The 25,033-nt window shown below is 47.4% G+C and overlaps 1 protein-coding gene across 2 annotated transcripts in view; it reads right to left on the bottom strand.

Moving 5' to 3' along the window:
• Nucleotides 1-25,033, bottom strand: part of SYT9 (synaptotagmin 9) — a 799,187-nt gene that overhangs the window by 13,842 nt on the left and 760,312 nt on the right. The gene's annotated exons all lie outside the window — the stretch shown is intronic.

Genomic DNA, 25,033 nt, shown 5'->3' with positions numbered 1-25,033 from the left:
TGAGTTCATTTTCCCCTTCACCATTGAGGTCTGATGAACTCCCTCTTCTGGTGAAGGAAGGTAGTGAGGCTGATTACAAAGCACCTGAGCAGAATGATGATGACTGGGTGACTGGGATTGCTGACTGGATATAAGGCAGCCGACGCCCTTCTGCCTTGCGGGTCATTACTCTGAGGGATTCTTGGAGACCAGTCTGATTCCTGCTCCTCAAAAGCTAAGTTTTCTGCTCTACTTTTTGCATTTGTGTTTTGGTTTTGTTTTGCCTTGTTTTTCTGGATTTCTGCCTTTCCCTGCTGGGTGAACTGAATTCCTTTTTGCTCTGTCTTCAGATGATACCTGAGTACTGATATAGTCTTTTTGAAGCCAAGCGTCTTCAGGGCTTTTTTCCCTATCAGTCTGTTGGCTCTTGTTTTTGAGAGTGTTTTGGCGGATTGCAGACAACAGCTTTTCTATTCTGTCCTATTTAGTTAGCTTGGGCCCCATCATTTGCTCAGCCTATCTTTCTATCTGTTTGAGTGTTTTTTCATCTTGCTTCACCATCATTATATGTTGGGGGCTGCCTATTGCTTTGGGGTCTGCTCTGGGGCAGTTTAGATTTCCCTTTCTATCTTTAGGCTATGTAGCTCTCCGGCTGTGATCGAGGGGTCTAGGGCACCATAGGAACCCCCCACGGCTACTGCTAGTTGTTGTTGTTGTTAGGTTCAGGGGTCTGCAGTCCGATAGCTGCCAACTTCTCTGGTTTTCTGGACTTAGCTAGTATTTCTGTTTTTGCCTCCTACGTTGACTCATTCATAACAGAATCACCCACCATACCGCAGATCCTAGGGTACTCAACAGCAGGAAAGAATTGTAAAAAAAAAAAAAAGGGTGTATATTTTTCCCTCTATATCTCTGAGGCCGTAGAGGGATTTTTTTCTCTCAATGGAGATAAAAATTGTCTGATCGTGTGGAGCAGCTCGCTGCGGAAGTGCGGGGAATTTCCGCCTACCTTGCTCATTCACATGCTGCTGAACCAAAGATCCCTACTCCTGATGTGTTTTGGGATCGGTCTAAATTTTTGAATTTCAAAAATAATTGTAAATTATTTTTTGCCTTGAAGCCTAACTCGTCAGGGAGCTCCGCGCAGCAGGTTAAAATTGTCATCTCTTTGCTGCCTGGCGATCCCCAGGATTGGGCGTTTTCTTTGAAACCAGATCATAGAATCATAGAATCGTAGAGTTGGAAGGGACCTCCTGGGCCATCTGGTCCAACCCCCTGCTCAAAGCAGGATTCGCTAAATCATCCCAGTCAGATGTCTGTCCAGCCTCTGTTTGAAGACTTCCATTGAAGGAGAACTCACCACTTCTCGTGGCAGCCTGTTCCACTCATTGATCACTCTAACTGTCAAAAAGTTTTTTCTAATATCTAATCTGTGTCTCCTCCCATTCAGTTTCATCCCATTGCTTCTAGTCTTTCCTTGTGCAAATGAGAATAAAGTTGATCCTTCTACAATGTGACAGCCCTTTAGATATTTGTAGACAGCTATTAAGTCTCCTCTCAGTCTTCTCTTTTGCAAACTAAACATTCCCAAATCCTGCAACCTTTCCTCATAAGACAGGGTTTGCAGACCGGTCACCATTCTGGTCGCTCTTTTCTGAACTTGCTCCAGTTTGTTGATGTCTTTTTTAAAATGTGGTGCCCAAAACTGGACACAATATTCCAGATGAGGTCTGACCAAAGAGGAGTAGAGGGAAATAATGACTTCACGTGATCTAGACTGTATGCTTCTGTTAATACATCCTAGAATTGCATTTGCCTTTTTTGCTGCTGCATCACACTGTTGACTCATATTCAGTCTGTGATCTATTAGTATACCCAAGTTTTTTTCACATGTGCTGTCACTTAGCCCTATTCCTCCCATTCTATATATGCTTTTTCCATTTTTATTGCCCAGATGTAGTACTTTGCATTTCTCCCTGTTAAAAACCATTCTGTTAGTTGCTGCCCACTTCTCCAGTTTATTTAAATCTTTTTGAATCCTCTCTCTCTCTTCTCTAGTATTAGCTATCCCTCCTAGCTTTGTGTCATCAGCAAATTTAATCAGTTTACCCTCAATTCCTTCATCTAAATCGTTGATAAAGATGTTGAACAATACAGGGCCCAGGACAGAGCCCTGTGGTACCCCACTTGAGACATTCTTCCAACTGGATGTGCAGCCATTTACGACCACTCTTTGGGTCCGATCACTAAGCCAGTTATGAATCCACCTAACAGTTGCCTTGTCCATTCCATACTTAATCATTTTTTCAATAAGGATTGTATGAGAGACTTTGTCAAATGCTTTGCTGAAGTCAAGATATACTATATCTACAGCATTTCCTTGATCCACCCAATCAGTGATACCGTCATAGAAGGAAATTAAGTTAGTCTGACATGACTTATTAGTTACAAACCCATGCTGACTCTGTTTAATCACTTCATTCTTATCCAGGTATTGACATACATGTTGTTTAATAATTTGTTCAAAGATCTTTCCTGGTATAGAAGTCAGACTCACCGGCCTATAGTTACCTGGGTCCACCTTCTTCCCCTTTTTGAAGATAGGAACAACATTTGCTCTTCTCCAGTCTTCTGGCACTTCTCCTGTTCTCCAAAAATTTTCAAAGATTATAGAGAGGGGTTCAAAAATTTCTTCTGCTATCTCCTTCAGTACTCTGGGGTGTAATTCATCTGGACCTGGAGACTTGAATTCATTTAGGCTAGCTAAGTGTTTCCTCACTATCTTTCTGTTTATAGATATCCTGGATTCTTCTATTCCCTTAATAGGACAGTGAATAACAGTTGATGTTACATTTCCTTTCTGAGAGAAAACAGATGCAAAATTGGAATTTAAAAGTTCAGCCTTCTCAACATCCTGTCTTACCATTTCATCATTTTCATCCTGTAAAAATCCTATAGCATCTTTGACTTTTCTTTTACTTTTGACATATCCCCAAAATCCTTTATTATTGCTTTTGACATCTCTTGCAAGCCTCAATTCATTTTCAGCTTTAGCTAATCTGATTTGTGCCCTGCAGGTTCTGCAGACAGCATTATATTCTTCTTTAGATATGCCTCCCTCTTTCCATTTTATAAACATTTTTTTCTTCCTTTTTAGCATGTGCTTAAGTTCTGTGTTCATCCATCCTGGTTTCCTTAACTGCTTCCTATTCTTCCCTCTTTTCGGAATTGTTAACAACTGTGCTTTGAGAATTTCATTTTTCAAGATTTCCCATCCTTCCTGGACATTTTTGTCTTTAAGGATATCCAGCCATTGGATCCCTCCAATTCTCTTTCTGAATCCCTTAAAATCTGCCTTTCTGAAATCTAACCTTGACGTCTGAGTCTTCACAGGTCTTCCGCCTCTAGTTATCCAAAATTCTAAAATAGCATGGTCGCTACCTCCTAGGGTCCCAGCCACTTTCACCTCCTCAACCATTTCCTCCCTGTTTATAAGGATTAGATCCAAGGTAGCAGTTCCCCTTGTTTTCTCCCTTACCTTTTGGAAGATAAAGTTGTCAGCAAGAGAGGATAAGAATTTCCTTGACCTGTTAGTTTTGCCTGAGAGAGATTCCCAACAAATGTCTGGATAGTTGAAATCTCCCATGACAACTATGTCATATTTTTTGGAGAACTTGGCCATTTGATGCATAAAGAGTTCATCCATAGCTTCAGCTTGCACAGGCGGCCTGTAGTAAATGCCTACAATGGTGTCCTTTCCATTGTTCTGTCCTTGTATTCTTACCCAAACAGTTTCCACAGAACTCCCAGTCTCTGAAGCTTCAATCTCTGTGCAGATATACGCGTTTCTAACATACAATGCGACACCCCCTCCTCGTTTATCAAGTCTGTTTCTTGCAAATAAGTTGTATCCTTCTAGTCTTGTATTCCAATCATGTGTATTGTCCCACCAAGTTTCAGTGATTCCAATGACATCATATTTCTTTTCCTGTGTTAGTAGTTCCAATTCTCCTTGTTTGTTGCCCATGCTTTGTGCATTAGTATAGAAACATTTTAGTTTGTGATTGTTTCTCTTTCTCCAATATTTTTATTAATTAGATTCTTTCGTCTTTGTTCTTCCTTTCCACTTCTAATAGCAGAGTTCTCAATAGCATTTGTCAGGTGTATGGCTTTTTCTGGTCTTTTGCTTCCCTTCCCATGTTGTTCTAGTTTAAAGCTCTCCTTACAAGTGTAGCAAGGCGACTTCCAAATACATGCTTACCAGTCTTCGTAAGGTGCACCCCATCTCTAGCAAGTAGTCCATCGTATAAGTAGTTCACTCCGTGATCCAGGAATCCAAATCGTTGCTGACGGCACCATCGACGTAGCCAGTTGTTCACCTGCAGAATCTTATTCCACCTCCTTGTTCCATGGCCATCTACTGGGAGGATGGAAGAGAAGACCACCTGCGCTCCCAGTTCTTTCACTTTCTTGCCTAAGTCTTCAAAGTCTCTGCAGATGGTTTCCAGGTCGTTTCTTGCAGTGTCATTTGTCCCCACATGTAGTAGCAGGAATGGGTAGTCATCTGTAGGTCTGAAGAGTCCTGATATCCTGTCAGACACATCTTTAATTTTTGCACCTGGAAGACAACACATTTCTCTTGAAGTTATATCCGGTCTGCAGATAGCGGCCTCAGTTCCTCTCAACAGGGAATCCCCCATGACCACCACTCTCCGTTTCTTCTTCACAACATTTTTCTTTTTCCATCCAGGAGGACTCTGAAGGCGTACAAGGTTGCTGCTTGTTGGCAAAGTCTTATCCTGATGTATTTCTTCATTGTTTTCCTGCGTGAGAGCCTGGTACTGGTTTCTGAGCAGTATGGGTGCTGACTGCCTCCTGATCCTCCTGCTTCTCTGGGTCACATGTCTCCATTCCTCTGTTTCTTCAGGTGCACTTCGAATTTCTTCTCTTTCTGTAACATGAAGAGATAATTCTGCTCTGTCCAAGAACTCTTCACCTTCCTTAATGATCTTCAACGTAGCTAACCTCTCTTCGAGATTTTGCAACTTTTCCTCCAACAGGGACACAAGCTTGCATTTGTGGCATGTGAAGTTTGGCTTTTCCACTGGTAAGTCTGTGAACATGTAGCAAGAAATGCAGCTCACCAAATGGCTCCTGGCCTCTTCCATCTTGAGATTTCTTAAAAATGATGAAAGATGAGCCCAAATTTTTTTCCGGTTTTTCCGATTTCCTCTTTTCAGCTGCAACGGCCAAAACCCAGTGATCGTTGAGCTCGCGGAGACTCTTCACTTATCCCAGAAGGCACTGGGAATATGCAAATGATCTCCTCAAGACTCTTCCCCTGGTTTTCCGATTTCCTCTTTTCAGCTGTAACGGCCAAAACCCAGTGATCGTTGAGCTCGCGGAGACTCTTCACTTATCCCAGAAGGCACTGGGAATATGCAAATGATCTCCTCAAGACTCTTCCCCTGGTTTTCCGATTTCCTCTTTTCAGCTGCAACGGCCAAAACCCAGTGATCGTTGAGCTCGCGGAGACTCTTCACTTATCCCAGAAGGCACTGGGAATATGCAAATGATCTCCTCAAGACTCTTCCCCTGGTTTTCCGATTTCCTCTTTTCAGCTGCAACGGCCAAAACCCAGTGATCGTTGAGCTCGCGGAGACTCTTCACTTATCCCAGAAGGCACTGGGAATATGCAAATGATCTCCTCAAGACTCTTCCCCTGGTTTTCCGATTTCCTCTTTTCAGCTGCAACGGCCAAAACCCAGTGATCGTTGAGCTCGCGGAGACTCTTCACTTATCCCAGAAGGCACTGGGAATATGCAAATGATCTCCTCAAGACTCTTCCCCTGGTTTTGATGATCCTATTCTGACTAATGTGAACGCATTTTTTCAAGCCTTGGGGTTGTTGTATGACGAACCTAATGCTATTGATCAGGCTGAAAAGACCCTGTTGGCATTGAGCCAGGGTCGAGATTCTGCAGAATTGTACTGTCAAAAATTCAGAAAGTGGGCGGTCCTTACTACCTGGAATGATAATGCCTTGGCAGCTCTCTTTTGGAAGGGTTTGTCAGAAGCCGTAAAAGATACTATGGTGGGATTTCCTGTTCCCTCTGGTCTTGACGATTCTATGTCATTAGCCATTCAGGTTGATCGGCATTTACGTGAACGCAGGACTGCACGAGAGGTGTTGCCACCTGTTGAACAGGTGTCTGAACCTATGCAATGTGATAGAGTTTTGTCCAGGGAGCAACGTCAGGAGTTCAGAAGGCATAATAAGCTGTGTTTTTTTTGTGGAGATGCCTCGCATATTATTTCTGTCTGTCCTAAACGAGAGAAATGTTTTGCACACACGTTTTCTGTGGGTGGTGTTCAACCTAAGTTTCTTCTGGCAATTACTCTGATCTGCTCCCTGTCCACATTTTCCGCCAAGGCTTTTGTGGATTCGGGAGCAGCCCTGAATCTAATGGACTTGGATTTTGCTAAACGTTGTGGATTTCCAATGACACCTCTGCAGACGCCTATCCCTTTGAGGGGGATTGATGCTACTCCTTTGGCGCAAAATAAACCTCAGTTTTGGACCCAGGTGGTAATGCGGGTCGCCCCAGACCATCAAGAAAATTGCAGATTTTTGGTGTTGCATAATTTGCATGATACCATTGTTCTGGGGTTTCCCTGGTTGCAAATTCATAATCCAGTTTTGGATTGGAAATCTGTGTCTGTGGTGAGTTGGGGTTGTCGGTGTGCCCTTAGTGAAGCTCCGGTTTTTTCCACCTCTCCTCAGTCGCATGATGTTACTGACTATTTGGCGGACTTTTATGATGTATTTAGTGAGATTGAGTCTGCATCTTTGCCTCCTCATAGGAGTTATGACTGTGCAATTGAACTGAGCCCGGGGTGTAAATTTCCCAAGGGTCGGCTCTTCAATTTATCTGTACCCGAGCACGAGGCTATGCGATCCTATATAAAGGAGGCGTTGGAGAAGGGTCATATTAAACCATCCTCTTCACCCTTAGGTGCCGGTTTTTTTTTCGTGACCAAAAAGGATGGTTCATTAAGGCCTTGTATTGATTATCGTGCCCTCAACAAAATTACTATTAAATATCAGTATCCGTTACCCCTGATTTCGGATCTATTCTCCAGAGTTAAAGGTGCTTGCTGGTTTACCAAGCTTGACCTCAGGGGGGCGTATAATCTTATTCGCACTAAGCATGGGGATGAATGGAAGACGGCGTTTAATACTCCGGAGGGAGATTTTGAGTACCTGGTGATGCCTTTTGGGCTCACTAATGCCCCTTCTGTCTTCCAGTGCTTCATGAACGACATTTTCCGAGACTTTGTGGATAAATTTTTGATTATCTATCTGGATGATATTTTGATCTTCTCCAAGGATTGGGATTCTCAAGTGGAACATGTTCGGACTGTGTTCCGGATCTTGAGGGAGAATTCCCTGTATGTCAAAGGATCGAAATGCCTTTTTGGGGTACAGAGGATTTCATTTTTGGGATTTATTTTGTCTCCGTCAACTATTGAAATGGACCCGGCCAAGGTACAGGCCATTTATGATTGGGTTCAGCCCACATGTTTGAAGGCCCTCCAGGAGTTTTGTGGTTTTGCTAATTTTTATCGGAAATTTATAGCAAAATGTTCTAGTATTGCCAAGCCATTGACTGATCTGACTAAAAAGGGTGCTGATGTGTTGAATTGGTCTCCGGAGGCTGTTTCTTCCTTTCAGGAGCTGAAGCGAAGATTCACTTCTGCCCCGGTTTAGCGGCAACCTGATGTCTCACTCCCGTTCCAGGTAGAGGTGGACGCTTCTGAGATTGGTGCAGGAGCTGTTTTGTCCCAAAAGGATCCTGTAACATCTAAAATGAATCCCTGTGCTTTCTTTTCCCGAAAGTTCTCTCCATCTGAACGTAACTATGATGTGGGGAATCGGGAACTGTTAGCCATGAAATGGGCATTTGAGGAGTGGAGACATTGGTTGGAGGGAGCTAAACACCAAGTCGTGGTCCTCACTGACCACAAAAATTTGATTTACCTGGTGTCGGCCAAACGCTTGAACCCTAGACAGGCTAGGTGGGCCTTGTTTTTTACACGTTTTGATTTTGTGGTCTCTTTTCTTCCTGGCACTAAGAATGTCAAGGCAGATGCCCTCTCTAGGAGCTTCTTTGCTGATTCTCCTGTGGTGACCAAGCCTGATACCATCTTAGGCGAAGGGGTAGTTCTTTCTGCCATCTCGCCCGATTTGAGACGTGCTCTGGAAGAGTTCCAGGAAGACAAACCTGACCGTTGTCCCAGTGGAAAGTTGTATGTTCCTGACCAGTGGAAGAAGAGAGTGATGTCTGAAGTTCATTGCTCTGCATTGGCTGGTCATCCAGGTATTTTTGGTACTAGTGATCTGGTGAGTCGGTCTTTTTGGTGGCCCGCCTTGTCTCGTGATGTCAGGAATTTTGTGCAGTCCTGTGGGACTTGCTCCCGGTCTAAACCTTGTTCTCGCTCTAGTGGGTTGTTGATGCCTTTGCCGGTCCCCAGGAGGCCATGGACCCATATTTCAATGGATTTCATCTCTGATATGCCTGTCTCTCCGAGAATGACTGTTATTTGGGTGATTTGTGATAGGTTCTTTAAGATGGTTCATCTTGTACCACTCCCTAAGTTGCCATCTTCCTCTGAGTTGGTGCCCCTGTTTTTGCAACAGGTGGTTCGCTTGCACGGGATTCCTGAGAACATTGTATCTGACAGAGGAGTTCAATTTGTATCTAGATTTTGGAGGACTTTCTGTTCCAAGCTGGGAATTCAGTTGTCCTTCTCCTCTGCTTTTCACCCTCAGACCAATGGGCAGACGGAGAGAACAAACCAGACCTTGGAGTCGTATTTGAGATGTTTTATTTCCGCTGATCAGGATGATTGGGTTTCATTTTTGCCCTTGGCCGAATTTGCTTTAAATAATAGAGCTAGTTCTGCCACTTTGATGTCACCTTTTTTTTGTAACTTTGGGTTTCATCCTCTATTTTCTTCAGGGCAGGTGGAGCCTTCTGCCTGCCCAGGTGTTGACACTGTGGTGGAGAGAATGCACCAGATCTGGGACCAAGTGGTGGATAAGTTATCTCTCTCCCAGGAAAAGGCCCAGCGGTTTTCCAACCGACATAGGACCATTGGTCCCCAGTTTAAGGTTGGTGATATGGTTTGGTTATCATCAAAAAAATATCGCTATGAAGGTGGCTTCTCCTAAGTTTAAGCCTAGATTTATTGGACCTTACAAGATTTTGAAGATTATTAATCCGGTCTCTTTTCGTTTGGCTCTTCCTGTCACATTTAAAATTCATAATGTGTTTCATAAGTCCTTGTTGAAGAGGTTTGTTGAACCAGTTGTTCCTGGGATGGCACCTCCGGACCCTGTATTAGTTGAAGGTAACATGGAATATGAGGTAGAGAAGATACTGGATTCCCGTCTGGCTAGACGGACACTCCAGTGTTTGGTTAAGTGGAAGGGTTATGGTCAGGAGGATAATTCCTGGGTCTCTGCCTCTGATATTCATGCCAAAAGATTGGTGCGTGCCTTTCATCAGGCTTACCCTGATCGCCCTGGTGGCGTGGATGAGGGTTCGGTGACCCCTCCTCAAGAGGGAGGTACTGTTGTGAGTTCATTTTCCCCTTCACCATTGAGGTCTGATGAACTCCCTCTTCTGGTGAAGGAAGGTAGTGAGGCTGATTACAAAGCACCTGAGCAGAATGATGATGACTGGGTGACTGGGATTGCTGACTGGATATAAGGCAGCCGACGCCCTTCTGCCTTGCGGGTCATTACTCTGAGGGATTCTTGGAGACCAGTCTGATTCCTGCTCCTCAAAAGCTAAGTTTTCTGCTCTACTTTTTGCATTTGTGTTTTGGTTTTGTTTTGCCTTGTTTTTCTGGATTTCTGCCTTTCCCTGCTGGGTGAGCTGAATTCCTTTTTGCTCTGTCTTCAGATGATACCTGAGTACTGATATAGTCTTTTTGAAGCAAAGCGTCTTCAGGGCTTTTTTCCCTATCAGGCTGTTGGCTCTTGTTTTTGAGAGGGTTTTGGCGGATTGCAGTCAGCAGCTTTTCTATTCTGTCCTATTTAGTTAGCTTGGGCCCCATCATTTGCTCAGCCTATCTTTCTATCTGTTTGAGTGTTTTTTCATCTTGCTTCACCGTCATTATATGTTGGGGGCTGCCTATTGCTTTGGGGTCTGCTCTGGGGCAGTTTAGATTTCCCTTTCTATCTTTAGGCTATGTAGTTCTCCGGCTGTGATCGAGGGGTCTAGGACACCGTAGGAACCCCCCACGGCTACTGCTAGTTGTTGTTTTTGTTAGGTTCAGGGGTCTGCAATCCGATAGCTGTCAACTTCTCTGGTTTTCTGGACTTAGCTAGTATTTCTGTTTTTGCCTCCTACGGTGACTCATTCATAACACAGAGCCACGTGTGTACGAGGTGTACGGAGCAGAGATGTGTGTATGAGGTGTACAGAGCAGAGCCGCATGTGAATGGGGTGAGCGGAGCCATTTGTGTACGAGGTGTACAGACCGGAGCTGTGTGTGTAAAAGGTGTATAGAGCAGAGCCACGTGTGTATGAGGTGTACGGAGCAGAGATGTGTGTACGAGGTGTACGGAGCAGAGATGTGTGTATGAGGTGTATGGAGCAGAGATGTGTGTGCGAGGTGTACAGAGCAGAGCTGTGTGTACGAGGTGTACGGAGCAGTGCCGTGTGTGTATGAGGTGTGCGGAGCGGAGCCGTGTGTGTAAAAGGTGTATGGAGCAGAGCCACGTGTGTACGAGGTGTACAGAGCAGAGATGTGTGTATGAGGTGTATGGAGCAGAGATGTGTGTACGAGGTGTATGGAGCAGAGATGTGTGTACGAGGTGTATGGAGCAGAGATGTGTGTACGAGGTGTATGGAGCAGAGATGTGTGTACGAGGTGTACGGAGCAGAGCCATGTGTGTACGAGGTGTACAGTGCAGAGCCATGTGTGTACGAGGTGTACGGCGCAGAGCCATGTGTGTACGAGGTGTACGGAGCAGAGATGTGTGTGCAAGGTGTACAGAGCGGAGCCGCATGTGAATGGGGTGAGCGAAGCCATTTGTGTACAAGGTGTATGGAGCAGAGCCATGTGTGTACGAGGTGTACAGAGCGGAGCCGTGTGTGTATGGGGTGTGCGGAGCAGAGCCATGTGTGTAAAAGGTGTATGGAGCGGAGCCGCGTGTGTACGGGGTGTACGAGGTGTTAAAGTGGAGCCGTGTGTGAACAGCGTGTGTCAGGGCAGAGCCGTGTGTGTACGGGGTGTGCGGAGTGGAGCCTTGTGTGTATGGGGGTGCGGAGAGGAGCCATGTGTGTACGGGGTGTACGAAGCGGAACCATGTGTGTACGAAGTGTTACAGAGCTGAGCACTGTGTATGGAGTGGAGGAGAGCTGTGTGTGTACGAGGTTTACGGAGTGGAACCATGTGTGTACTGAGTTAAGCCGTGTGTGCAAGGTGTACGGAGTGGAGCCGTGTGTGTACGAAGCATACAAAGTGGAACCATGTGTGTATGAGGTGTGCGGAACCGTGTATGTACAAGGTGTATTGTGGGGAGCATTCATACCTCCCAACCATCCCAGATCCAGCGGGACAGTCCCGATTTTGAGAGTCTGCCACGCTGTCCCGGCCAGGAGCTTACTTTTCCCGCAGACACAGGAGTACACGGCGGAGCCCTGAGGAGCACTTTAAAACTCGCATGTGACGTTCCACCAGAAGTGATGTGCTGGAAGTGGAAATGAGGTAGTTTCGAGAGGAGATTGTGACAGAACCATGGAGGCACTTCAGGGAATGCTTCAGATCCATCACCATGTCCTCTGACAGCGCGGACAACAGGATCGCTTTGGAATCAGGGATGCCGGCCATGTGAGTGGATCATGATATGTCCTGCAACGGGAGGCTCAGGTGGGCATTACAATGGGAGCCGGGCTGCTATAGTATCTTTATAGAATCTTTCTTTCTCTCTCTGTTTCTTTCTTTCTCTGTTCTTTCTCTCTCTCTGTTTCTATAGGGGAGGGGGGTGCTGCTGTCTTATACTACAGTCTGCCAATAGGGGATGGGGGTGCTGCCTTATATTACAGCCTGCCTTTAGGGGATGGGGAGGCTGCCTTATCCTACAGTCTGCCTATAGGGGATGGGGGATGCTGCCTTATACTACAGTCTGCCTATAGGGGATGGGGGTTGCCTTATACTACAGTCTGCCTATGGGGGAGTGCTGCCTTATATTACAGTCTGCCTATAGGGGGGTGCTGCCTTACATTACAGTGTGCTTATGGGGAGGCTACAATCTAATATTGAGTCTGCCTATGGGGGGGCTGCATTATACTGTAGAGTCTGCCTATGGGGTCTGCATTATACTATATTGAGGACTATCTGGTGTATTATACTATATGGAGGCTATCTAGGGGGCCATCATACAGTGTGGAGGTTATAGTAAGGGGGCCATCATACAATGTGGAGATTACAGTAAGGGGACCATCATACTGTGTTGGAGCCATCATTGGGGGATACTAAGGGGTCACTTTGTATACAGTGAGGGGGCATTATACTATGTATAGGGGAGCTGTACAGGGGGGAGACTCAGGACATTATTAAATGTAAAGTGGGCACTTATTGTTATAGGGGAACTCGGGTAACTGTGACTGTCAAAGGGGCACACACAGGGCAATATTACTTTCTAGGGGACAAAATGTGGGCACTGTTTTCTAGGGCACTTGCACCCAGCACTACTATATTATAGAGGGATGCTTAGAATTTAGAGGTCACACAGAATCACACAATAGGTGCAGTATTAGCGACACACGGCAGCAGCGGCTCAGTATTGGGGTATCAGGTGCAGTAATAGGGACACATACGGCAGCAGCGGCTCAGCATTGGGGTATCAGGTGCAGTAATAGGGACACATACGGCAGCAGCGGCTCAGTATTGGGGTATCAGGTGCAGTAATAGGGACATATAGGGAGGCTCAGTATTGGGGTATCAGATGCAGTAATAGGGACACATATGGCAGCAGCGGCTTAGTATTGGGGTATCTGGTGCAGTAATAGGGACATATACGGCAGCAGAGGCTCAGTATTGGGGTATAAGGTGCAGTAATAGGGACACACGACAGCAGCAGCTCAGTATTGGGGTATCAGGTGCAGTAATAGGGATATATACAGTACAGCAGCAGCGGCTCAGCATTGGGGTATCAGGTGCAGTAATAGGGACACATACTGCAGTAGCGGCTCAGCATTGGGGTATCAGCAGGATGAGAGGTTTGTGCAGGTTGGGGATACATGGGGATGGGGCTGGAATATGAGAAGTGAAACGTGTCTTTGTTGTACTCTCTATGCAAAATATCCAAAGACAATCTAAAAGAGACAAAAAGGGAGTACTATACATAAGATTATTTTTGTAAAAAAGTTTTTTATTTATCACAAAAATTTATATATATTGATTTCACAGATAAAAACAATTAATATTTTACATGTGACCCTAGATATAATAGTATATCCGGGGCAATTCATAGGCAAATAATGTGTTAGGCTAGTTTCACACTAGCGTTTATGAGCGCAGCGACGGCCTACGCACGGCCGCCACTAAGCCCCGCCCCCTACCGCGCCTCTGCCGGTAGCTCCGCCTACCGGCGCATGACGCTGCATGCGCCCTGCGTCCCCTATCTTTATCACTGGGGGCGCAGGCCGTGCGCAGTATGCGTTTGGCGGCGCATGCGTCCTTTTGACGGTGCGCCGACCTGCGCCAAACGCAACCTGCTGCAGCTTGGTTGCGCCGATGCACCGTCAAAAAGGCGCATGCGCCGCCAAACGCATACTGCGCACGGCCTGCGCCCCCAGTGATAAAGATAGGGGACGCAGGGCGCATGCAGCGTCATGCGCCGGTAGGCGGAGCTACCGGCAGAGGCGTGGCAGGGGGCGGGGCTTAGCAGCGGCCGTGTGCAGGCCGTCGCTGCGCTCATAAACGCTAGTGTGAAACTAGCCTTAATGGCACATAAAGACAATGCAATGATATAGTCCCATATAAATATTCAATGTTATAGTAAACAAAAAATATATAATAAAAAGTAATTCCTATGGCCACCCTGACGCGTGACACGTGGCTCCAGGGCATCCAGGCACCATATTATATGGGTAAGCACTGAAAGTGACAGATTATTATGATCTTCTTTGGCAGTTAGTTTGGCTATACATTGAGGGCAGGTCCCTACAAATATGTTAGGCCATAGGAATTACTTTTTATTATATATTTTTTTGTTTACTATAACATTGAATATTTATATGGGACTATATCATTGCATTGTCTTTATGTGCCATTAAGACATTATTTGCCTGTGAATTGCCCCGGATATACTATTACATCCAGCGTCGGACTGGTGCACCTTAGGCCCACCAGAGAAAATCATTCTTGGGGCCCACTATGTAGCCACATAGAAATAAATACAAGACCAACAATTGTGTGGTAAAACACGCTAATATCTGGGTATAATATATGGTAGTACACGTCTTAATTATGTAGCACGGTTTGGGGTAGCCCCCTCATAGAATATAAAGTAGCCCCCTCATAGTATATAATGTAGCCTCCCTCATGGAATATAATGCAGCCCCCTCATAGAATATAATGCACCCCCCCTCGTAGGGTATAATACAGCACCCCACAAAATATAATGCAACCCCCTCATAAGTTATAATGCTGTCCCCCATAGAATATAATGTAGCACCCTCATATGGCATAATGCAGCCCCCACACAGAATATAATGCAGCCCCCCATAGAATATAATGTAGCCCCCCTCATAGGGTATAATGTAGCCCCCTCAAAGGGCATAATGCAGCACCCCTCCACCATCACCACCTCCATCATTGCCACCTTCACCATTACCATTGTCCTTTCCACCACTACCAACATTGTCCTTTACACCACAACCATCATTGCTTTCTCCCCCAACACCCCCATCATTGCCCATTCCAACACCTCCATCACTGCCTCCCCCCACCACCATCATCATTGCCTCCTTACCTGCCTCCCCCCACCACCATCACCTCCTCACAACCATTATCATTGCCTCCTCACCACCATCATCATTGCCTTCCCCATCATCATTGCCTCCTCACCACCACCATCATCATCGCCTCCTCACCACCATCATCATTGCCTTCCCCCCACCATCATCGCTTCCTCATCACCATTATCATTGCCTCCTCACCATCATCACTGCCTCCCCCCACCATCATCATCGCCTCCTCACTATCATCATTGCCTCCCCCACACCACACCATCACACATACAGCACCTCACAGACAGCACCGCACCACTCACACACACACAGCACCACACCACACACAGCACCGCACCACACACAGCACCGCACCACACACAGCACCACACCCACACAGCACCACACCACACACAGCACCACACAGCACCGCACACACACAGCATCACACCACATACAGCACCACACCACACACAGCATCACACCACACACACACAGCACCGCACCACACACACACAGCACCACACCACACAGCATCACACCACACACACAGCACCACACAGCACCACACCACACACAGCATCGCTCCACACACAGCACAGCACCACACACACAGCACCACACACACACCCACAGCACAACACCGCATGCACCGCACCACACACAGCACAGCACATCACCACACACACAGCACCGCGCACACACAGCACCGCACCACACAGCACCACGCCACACACACATAGCATCGCACCACACACACACAACACCGCACCACACCACACACACAGCATTGCACCACACCACACACAGCACCACGCGCACACCCACAGCACAACACCGCACACACATGCACCGCACCACACACAGCACTACACAGCACCGCACACACAGCACCGCACCACACACACAGCACCACACACACCCACAGCACAACACCGCATGCACCGCACCACACACAGCACCGCACATCACCACACACACAGCACCGCACACACACACAGCACCGCACCACACAGCACCACACCACACACACATAGCATCGCACCACACACACACACACAACACCGCACCACACCACACACACAGCATCGCAACACACACACAGCACCGCACACACAGCACCACACACACACACAGCATCGCACCACACCACACACAGCACCGCACACACACACCCACAGCACAACACCGCACACACATGCACCGCACCACACACAGCACCGCACCACACACACACAGCACCGCACCACACACAGCACTGCACCACACCACACACAGCACCGCCCCACACACACAGCACCGCCCCACACACAAACAGCATCGCACCACACCACACACAGCACCACACTACACACAGCACCGCACCACACACATACAGCACCACACACAAACACAGCACTGTACCACACACACACAGCACCGCACCGCACACACACAGCACCGCACACACAGCACCACACACACAGCACCACTCCACACACACAGCATCACACACACACATCACCACACACACAGCACCACACCACACACAGCACCGCACCACACACACAGCATCACACACACACACACAGCACTGCACCACACACACACAGCACCAAACCACACACACACACAACACCACACATACACAGCACCACACACACACAGCACCACACACACACACACAGCACTGCACCACACACACAGCACCACATACAAACACATCACCAAACCACACACACACAGCACCGCACCACACACAGCACCACACAGCACCACACCACACACAGCACCACACCACACACAGCACCACACCACACAGCACCGCAACACACACACAGCACCGCACCACACACACACACAACACCACAGACACAGCACCACACACACAGCACTGCACCACACATACACACACACAACACCACAGACACAGCACCACACACACAGCACTGAACCACACATACATAGCACCGCACAACACACACAGCACCACACTCACACAGCACCACACACAAACACAGCACCGCACCACACACACAGCACCGCACCACACACACAGCACCGCACCACACCACACAGCACCACACCACAAACAGCACCGCACCACACACACAGCACCGCACCACACACAGCACCGCACCACACACAGCACCACACCACACACAGCACCGCACCACACCACACCACACACAGCACCACACCACACCACACACACACAGCACCGCACCACACACACACAGCACTGCACCACACACACACAGCACTGCACCACACACACACAGCACTGCACCACACACACAGCACCGCACCACACACACACAGCACCACACACACGCGCACACCCACAGCACAACACCGCACACACATGCACCGCACCACACACAGCACTACACAGCACCGCACACACAGCACCGCACCACACACACAGCACCACACACACCCACAGCACAACACCGCATGCACCGCACCACACACAGCACCGCACATCACCACACACACAGCACCGCACACACACACAGCACCGCACCACACATAGCATCGCACCACACACACACAACACCGCACCACACCACACAGACAGCATCGCAACACACACACAGCACTGCACACACAGCACCGCATCACACACACACACAGCATCGCACCACACCACACACAGCACCGCGCACACACCCACAGCACAACACCGCACACACATGCACCGCACCACACACAGCACCGCACCACACACACAGCACCACACCACACACAGCACTGCACCACACCACACACAGCACCGCCCCACACACACAGCACCGCCCCACACACAAACAGCATCGCACCACACCACACAGCACCACACCACACACAGCACCGCACCACACACATACAGCACCACACACAAACACAGCACTGCACCACACACACACAGCACCGCACACACACAGCACCGCACACACAGCACCACACCACACACACAGCACCACTCCACACACACAGCATCGCACCGCACCACACACACAGCACCGCACCACACACACATCACCACACCACACACAGCACCGCACCACACACACAGCATCACACACACACAGCACCACACACACACAGCACCAAACCACACACACACACACAGCACCACACATACACAGCACCGCACCACACACACACACAGCACCACACACACACACAGCACTGCACCACACACACAGCACCACATACAAACACATCACCGCACCACACACACACAGCACTGCACCACACACACAGCACCACACACACACAGCACCACACAGCACCGCAACACACACAGCACCGCACCACACACACACACAACACCACAGACACAGCACCACACACACAGCACTGCACCACACATACATAGCACCGCACAACACACAGAGCACCACACTCACACAGCACCACACACAAACACAGCACCGCACCACACACACAGCACCGCACCACAAACACAGCACCGCACCACACACACAGCACCGCACCACACACACAGCACCGCACCACACCACACAGCACCACACCACACACAGCACCGCACCACACACAGCACCGCACCACACACACAGCACAGCACCACACACACACAGCACCGCACCACACACAGCACCACACACAGCACCACACACAGCACCACACACAGCACCGCACCACACCACACACAGCACCACACCGCTCACACACACACAGCACTGCACCACACACACAGCACAGCACCACACACACAGCACCCACACACAGCACCGCACCACAGACACACACACACACAGCACCACACCACACACACACAGCACCACACACACGCGCACACCCACAGCACAACACCGCACACACATGCACCGCACCACACACAGCACTACACAGCACCGCACACACAGCACCGCACCACACACAGCACCACACACACCCACAGCACAACACCGCATGCACCGCACCACACACAGCACCACACATCACCACACACACAGCACCGCACACACACACAGCACCGCACCACACATAGCATCGCACCACATACACACAACACCGCACCACACCACACACACAGCATCGCAACACACACACAGCACTGCACACACAGCACCGCATCACACACACACACAGCATCGCACCACACCACACACAGCACCGCGCACACACCCACAGCACAACACCGCACACACATGCACCGCACCACACACAGCACCGCACCACACACACAGCACCACACCACACACAGCACTGCACCACACCACACACAGCACCGCCCCACACACACAGCACCGCCCCACACACAAACAGCATCGCACCACACCACACAGCACCACACCACACACAGCACCGCACCACACACATACAGCACCACACACAAACACAGCACTGCACCACACACACACACAGCACCGCACCGCACACACACAGCACCGCACACACAGCACCACACCACACACACAGCACCACTCCACACACACAGCATCGCACCGCACCACACACACAGCACCACACCACACACAGCACCGCACCACACACACAGCATCACACACACAGCACCACACACACACAGCACCAAACCACACACACACACACACAGCACCACACATACACAGCACTGCACCACACACACACAGCACCACACACACACACAGCACTGCACTACACACACAGCACCACATACAAACACATCACCGCACCACACACACACAGCACTGCACCACACACACAGCACCACACACACACAGCACCACACCACACACAGCACCATACCACACAGCACCGCAACACACACAGCACCGCACCACACACACACACAACACCACAGACACAGCACCACACACACAGCACTGCACCACACATACATAGCACCGCACAACACACACAGCACCACACTCACACAGCACCACACAAACACAGCACCGCACCACACACACAGCACCGCACCACACACACAGCACCACACCACACAGCACCACACCACACACAGCACCACACCACACACACAGCACCGCACCACACCACACAGCACCGCACCACACACACAGCACCGCACCACACACACAGCACCGCATCACACACACAGCACCGCATCACACACAGCACCGCACCACACAGCACCACACACACACACAGCACCACACCACACACACAGCACCACACACACAGCACCACACCACACACAGCGCCACACCACACACACACAGCACCGCACCACACACACACAGCACTGCACCACACACACAGCACCCACACACAGCACCGCACCACAGACACACACACACAGCACCACACCACACACACAGCACCACACACACACAGCACCACTCCACAAGCACACACAGCACAACACACACAGCACCACACCATACACACCCACACATACAGCACCACTCCACACACACAGCACTGCACCACACACACACACTCACCTCTCCGCAGATGCCCCGCAGCACATCCTGGCAGCTTCCTCTCTGAAACAGCCAGGCTGGATGATGACGTCATCCAGCCTCATTGAGTCAGACAGGAAGTGCCGGGCAGGCCAGCAGGAAGGAGGACAGTGTCAGATCATGACTGGATGATCAGATCCCTGCAGCTCTTCTCTGGTCAAATGCTGCAGGGATCGCAATTAGGGTTCGCCCCCCTTTAGGGGGCTCACCTCCAGGGTCCCGATTCAGCAGCACCAGTGGGCAGTGTTAGCCGCAGCTTGATGGCTAACACTGCCCGCTATTAAAGAGAAATGGTATTCACGCCTCTCCACGCCCATGGGTGCGTGGTAAGGCGTGAATATTCATTTGTCTTTAGCAGTGGGGACAGGGGCTTGTCTCCAGCTGCTGCTCCTGGCAGCGGGAGGGCCCCCCTTGACTTGGGCTCCATAGCAGCTGGGTGTGCCGCTATTAGCGACTCACCACTGGCTGGGGGCCCCTGGAGCAGTGGGGGCCCTAGGCAGCTGCTGGCCAATATGCCAGCAGGTGTCAGAGCCAGGGCCCACCGGAGAATCCTCCAGTTCTCTGGTGGGCCAGTCTGACACTGATAACATCTAGGGTCACATGTAAAATATTAATTGTTTTTATCTGTGAAATCAATATATATACATTTTTGTGATAAATAAAAAACTTTTTTACAAAAATAATCTTATGTATAGTACTCCCTTTTTGTCTCTTTTGGATTTTGTTGTATTCTCTGTAGCCAAGTACTGGCTGGAGAATTGTCATGTCGGTCTGGGCCAGATGGAAAAAGCGTGAAAAGTGAACGATTCCATCAGAAAGAACGTCAGTGGTAAGACACCAACTATAACAAGTAATCACTTATATGTTCTGTAGGACTGGTATTTACCACTGACCATATGGCGGTAATATCGATGTTGGTCTTTAAATAAAGATTATTTTCAGTGACAGCGCAGTCATCTCCTACATCCACTATTAGGGGGTGTCGCCAAGTTGTAATCAAAGTTACCTGGTTAAGGGCCCACTCAGAAGTTTCACCCCCCCGAACCAAAACCCTAGCTACGCCTCTGCTGTAAGAGCAGTGAGACTATGGAACTCTCTGCCGTATGATGTTGTAATGAGTGATTCCCTACTAAAATTTAAGAAGGGACTGGATGCCTTTCTTGCAAAGTATAATATTACAGGTTATATACACTAGTTTCCTTAATATTGCGTTGATCCAGGGAGCTAGTCTGATTGCCATATGTGGAGTTTTGAAGGATTTTTTTCCCAATGTGGAGCTTAGTGTTTACCACATGGGTTTTTTTTCTTCCTCTTGATCAACATGTTAGGCTATGGGTTGAACTAGAAGGATTTAAAGTCTTCCTTCAAACTTTACAAACTATGTTAATATGTTACTATGTAAGTCTCATTTAGGAGCCTGGAAAAGTCAGCAATGGTCTTTGCACAGCACCGGACAATGTAAAGTGCTAACGAATATGTATGCCCCATCTAGCTAACAATTTTTGAACAGACATACAGCTCTGGCAAAAATTAAGAGACCACTTTCAAATGTTCAGTTTCTTTGATTTTTATCTTTATAGATATATTTTTAAGTAAAATGTAAATTGTTCTTTTAGTCTACAAACTTCTGACATGTTTCCGAATTTCCAAGCAATAAATTTAGCTTTTTTTTTCTAAAAAGGAGAAATGGTCAAAATTAAATTAAAACCTCCAGTGATTTCAGACCTCAAATAATGCAAAGAAAACAAGTTCATAATAATTTAGAAACAACAATACTAATGTTTTAACTCAGGAAGAGTTCATAAATCAATATTTTGTGGAATAACCATGATTTTTAATCACAGCTTTCATGCGTCTTGGCATGCTTTCCACCAGTCTTTCACAAATGCTTCTGGTGCAAAAATGTATGCAGTTCTTCTTTGTTTGATGGCTTGTGACTATCCATCATCCTCTTGATTACATCCCAGAGGTTTTCAATGAGGTTCAGTTTAGGAGAATGGGCTGCCCATGACAGGGTTTTGATGTGGTGGTCTCTTAATTTTTGTCAGTGCTGTATATGCTGACAAGGGAAAACTGAAAGCTGAGCTGGGACAACAAATTGGACAAGGTTGTGACTGTTGTGTCTGTGCAACTGCAGGTTGTGGACAGGAGGCATCAGCTCTTCCTTCCTGGACAGCAGAGTGGGAATGCTGATACACAGGAGAAGGATCAGTGTTTTCACCATCAGACACAGATTTTGTAACCAGGTTTTCCGCCCACCTACTGGGGTTCTGCGTAAATGAACAGTATATGGCATATGCTAACAGAGGTATTATGTCGAATTTCAATTTATAAAGGGATGTGTGGGTAAGATTTCCGAACTAGCAGCATACACATAGAGCATGTTTCATTACTCATATTATTATTCGGTGTAAGGTTGAAACCTGAAGAATTGTCTGGAGCAAATTAATGCATTCATGTACAAAAATGTCCAAGTGCACAATCAAAAATCAACATCAGGCTACTAGATACACACTTAAAGAGACCGTGAGAAGGGTAACACAATAAACAAATTATAATAATAGAATATAGAGAGGTTGAGAGTAGAAATTTAACTTTTGAACAATGTACAAAGGTTTCCAAAAGTAACCCAAGTGGTCTGTATCATACACGCTGAAAAATGCCATGATTGGGACATCAGAATACACTTTGCAGTTATTACAAGAGGTAAATAAAAAAAAATAATTATATATATTGGTTTAATGAATAGCGTATCTTTATCTAGAAGTTGTGCGACTGGCGCAAAGCCTGCAGAGATACGCAAACATGATTATTTATCTCTAATTTTCATGCATCTGCTGTTGCCATGTGTAATAAAGCTGATATCTTAAAAAAAAATTGATACACATAGATAGATATATTGAATTTTTGCATAACACCTCTGTGAGGGTACTTGTCAAAAATAAAGCCAGGATTTTTTTTCATAAGAATAAAGCATTCAATATGAGAAAGGGTGAAGATAAGGGACGTGGATGTGGTGGTGCCCTCCAATGCCGTGTTGCAGATCCAAAGGTGACTGGACCTCGTTCTAGGTTCCTGTCAAAATGTGGTCAGTGTGCTACCCAACTGACAAATCCAGATGTTATGATCCACGCCGGGTTTTTTTTGGTCTCTCCTTTCCCATCTGTTCATGTCAGGGGTTAATTTTCCTGGCCTCATTCCCGTGTCTGGTTTACTATATATCTGTGCTGCAACCTGTGTGCAGTGACAGTTATATTGCTTGCCTTCGGCATGTGTAGCTGGCTCTTGTAAGTTGTTGATTTGTCCTGATGCGTACACCTGACCATACCTGTGTCTGTTTACCTTCCTTCTGCTCGCCCTTGCTCCTTATCTCTCTGTGTTTGGATTCCCTGGTATTTAACCCCTTAATGACCTACAATATGGACAAACTGGACAACAACTTTTTGGGTCCAATTTGTCTTGTTACACTTGTGAAAATAAAAAAAATAGTGGGCTAAAAAAATCATTTTTGAGGGAAATAAATTATTTTTTATTTTCACGGCTCTTTGTTATAAACTTCTGTGAAGCACTTGGGGGTTCAAAGTGCTTACCATACATCTAGATAAGTTCCTTAAGGGGTCTTGTTTCCAAAATGGTGTCACTTGTGGGGGGTTTCCATTGTTTAGGCACATCAGGGGCTCTCCAAATGCGACATGGCGTCCGATCTCAATTCCAGCCAATTCTGCATTGAAAAAGTCAAACGGTGCTCCTTCCCTTCTGAGCTCTGCCGTGCGCCCAAATAGTGGTTTATCCCCACATATGTTGTATCAGTGTACTTAGGACAAATTGAACAATAACTTTGGGTGTTTAACTTCTCCTGTTACCCTTGTGACAATAAAAATTTGGGGCGAAAATATCATTTTTGTGGAAAAAGTATGATTTTTATTTTCACAGCTCTACGTTATAAACTTCTGTGAAGCACTTGGAGGTTCAAAGTGCTCACCACACATCTAGATAATTTCCTTAAGGGGTCTAGTTTCAAAAATGGTGTCAGTTGTTGGGGGTTTCCACTGTTTAGGCAAATCAGGGACTCTCCAAACACGACATGGCATCCAATCTCAATTCCAGCCAATTCTGCATTGAAAAAGTCAAATGGCTCTCCTTTACTTCCTAGCCCTGCCGTGCGCCCAAACTGTGGTTTACGCCCACATATTGGGTATTGGCGCATTCAGGACAAATTGCACAACAAATTGTGTTTCATTTTTTTTTTTACACTTGTGAAAAGAAAAAAAAATGGTTCTGAATTAAAATGTTTGTTAAAAAAAGTTGTGTTAATTTTTTCCTTCCACGTTGCATCAGTTCCTGTGAAGCACGTAAAGGGTTAATAAACTTCTAGAATGTGGTTTTTAGCACCTTGAGGGGTGCAGTTTTTAGAATGGTGTCACTTTTGGGGATTTTCTGTCATATTGACCCCTCAAAGTAACTTCAAATGTGATGTGGTCCGTAAACAAAAAAGGCTTTGTAAATTTTGTTGTAAAAATGAGAAATCGCTGGTCAACTTTTAACCAGCCCCTATGAACACCCATAACCACTAGATTGGATAATATGGCCCCTTGACTTTCAGTTTTTCAAAATACACAAAACAAT

Source organism: Dendrobates tinctorius, unplaced genomic scaffold (genome assembly GCF_039654945.1).
Source record: "Dendrobates tinctorius isolate UK_male_01 unplaced genomic scaffold, ASM3965494v1 ptg000048l, whole genome shotgun sequence".
Taxonomy (NCBI): Eukaryota; Metazoa; Chordata; class Amphibia; order Anura; family Dendrobatidae; genus Dendrobates; species Dendrobates tinctorius.
The sequence above is the reverse complement of the archived record's forward strand: the minus strand, read 5'-3'. Positions and strand labels throughout refer to the sequence as shown.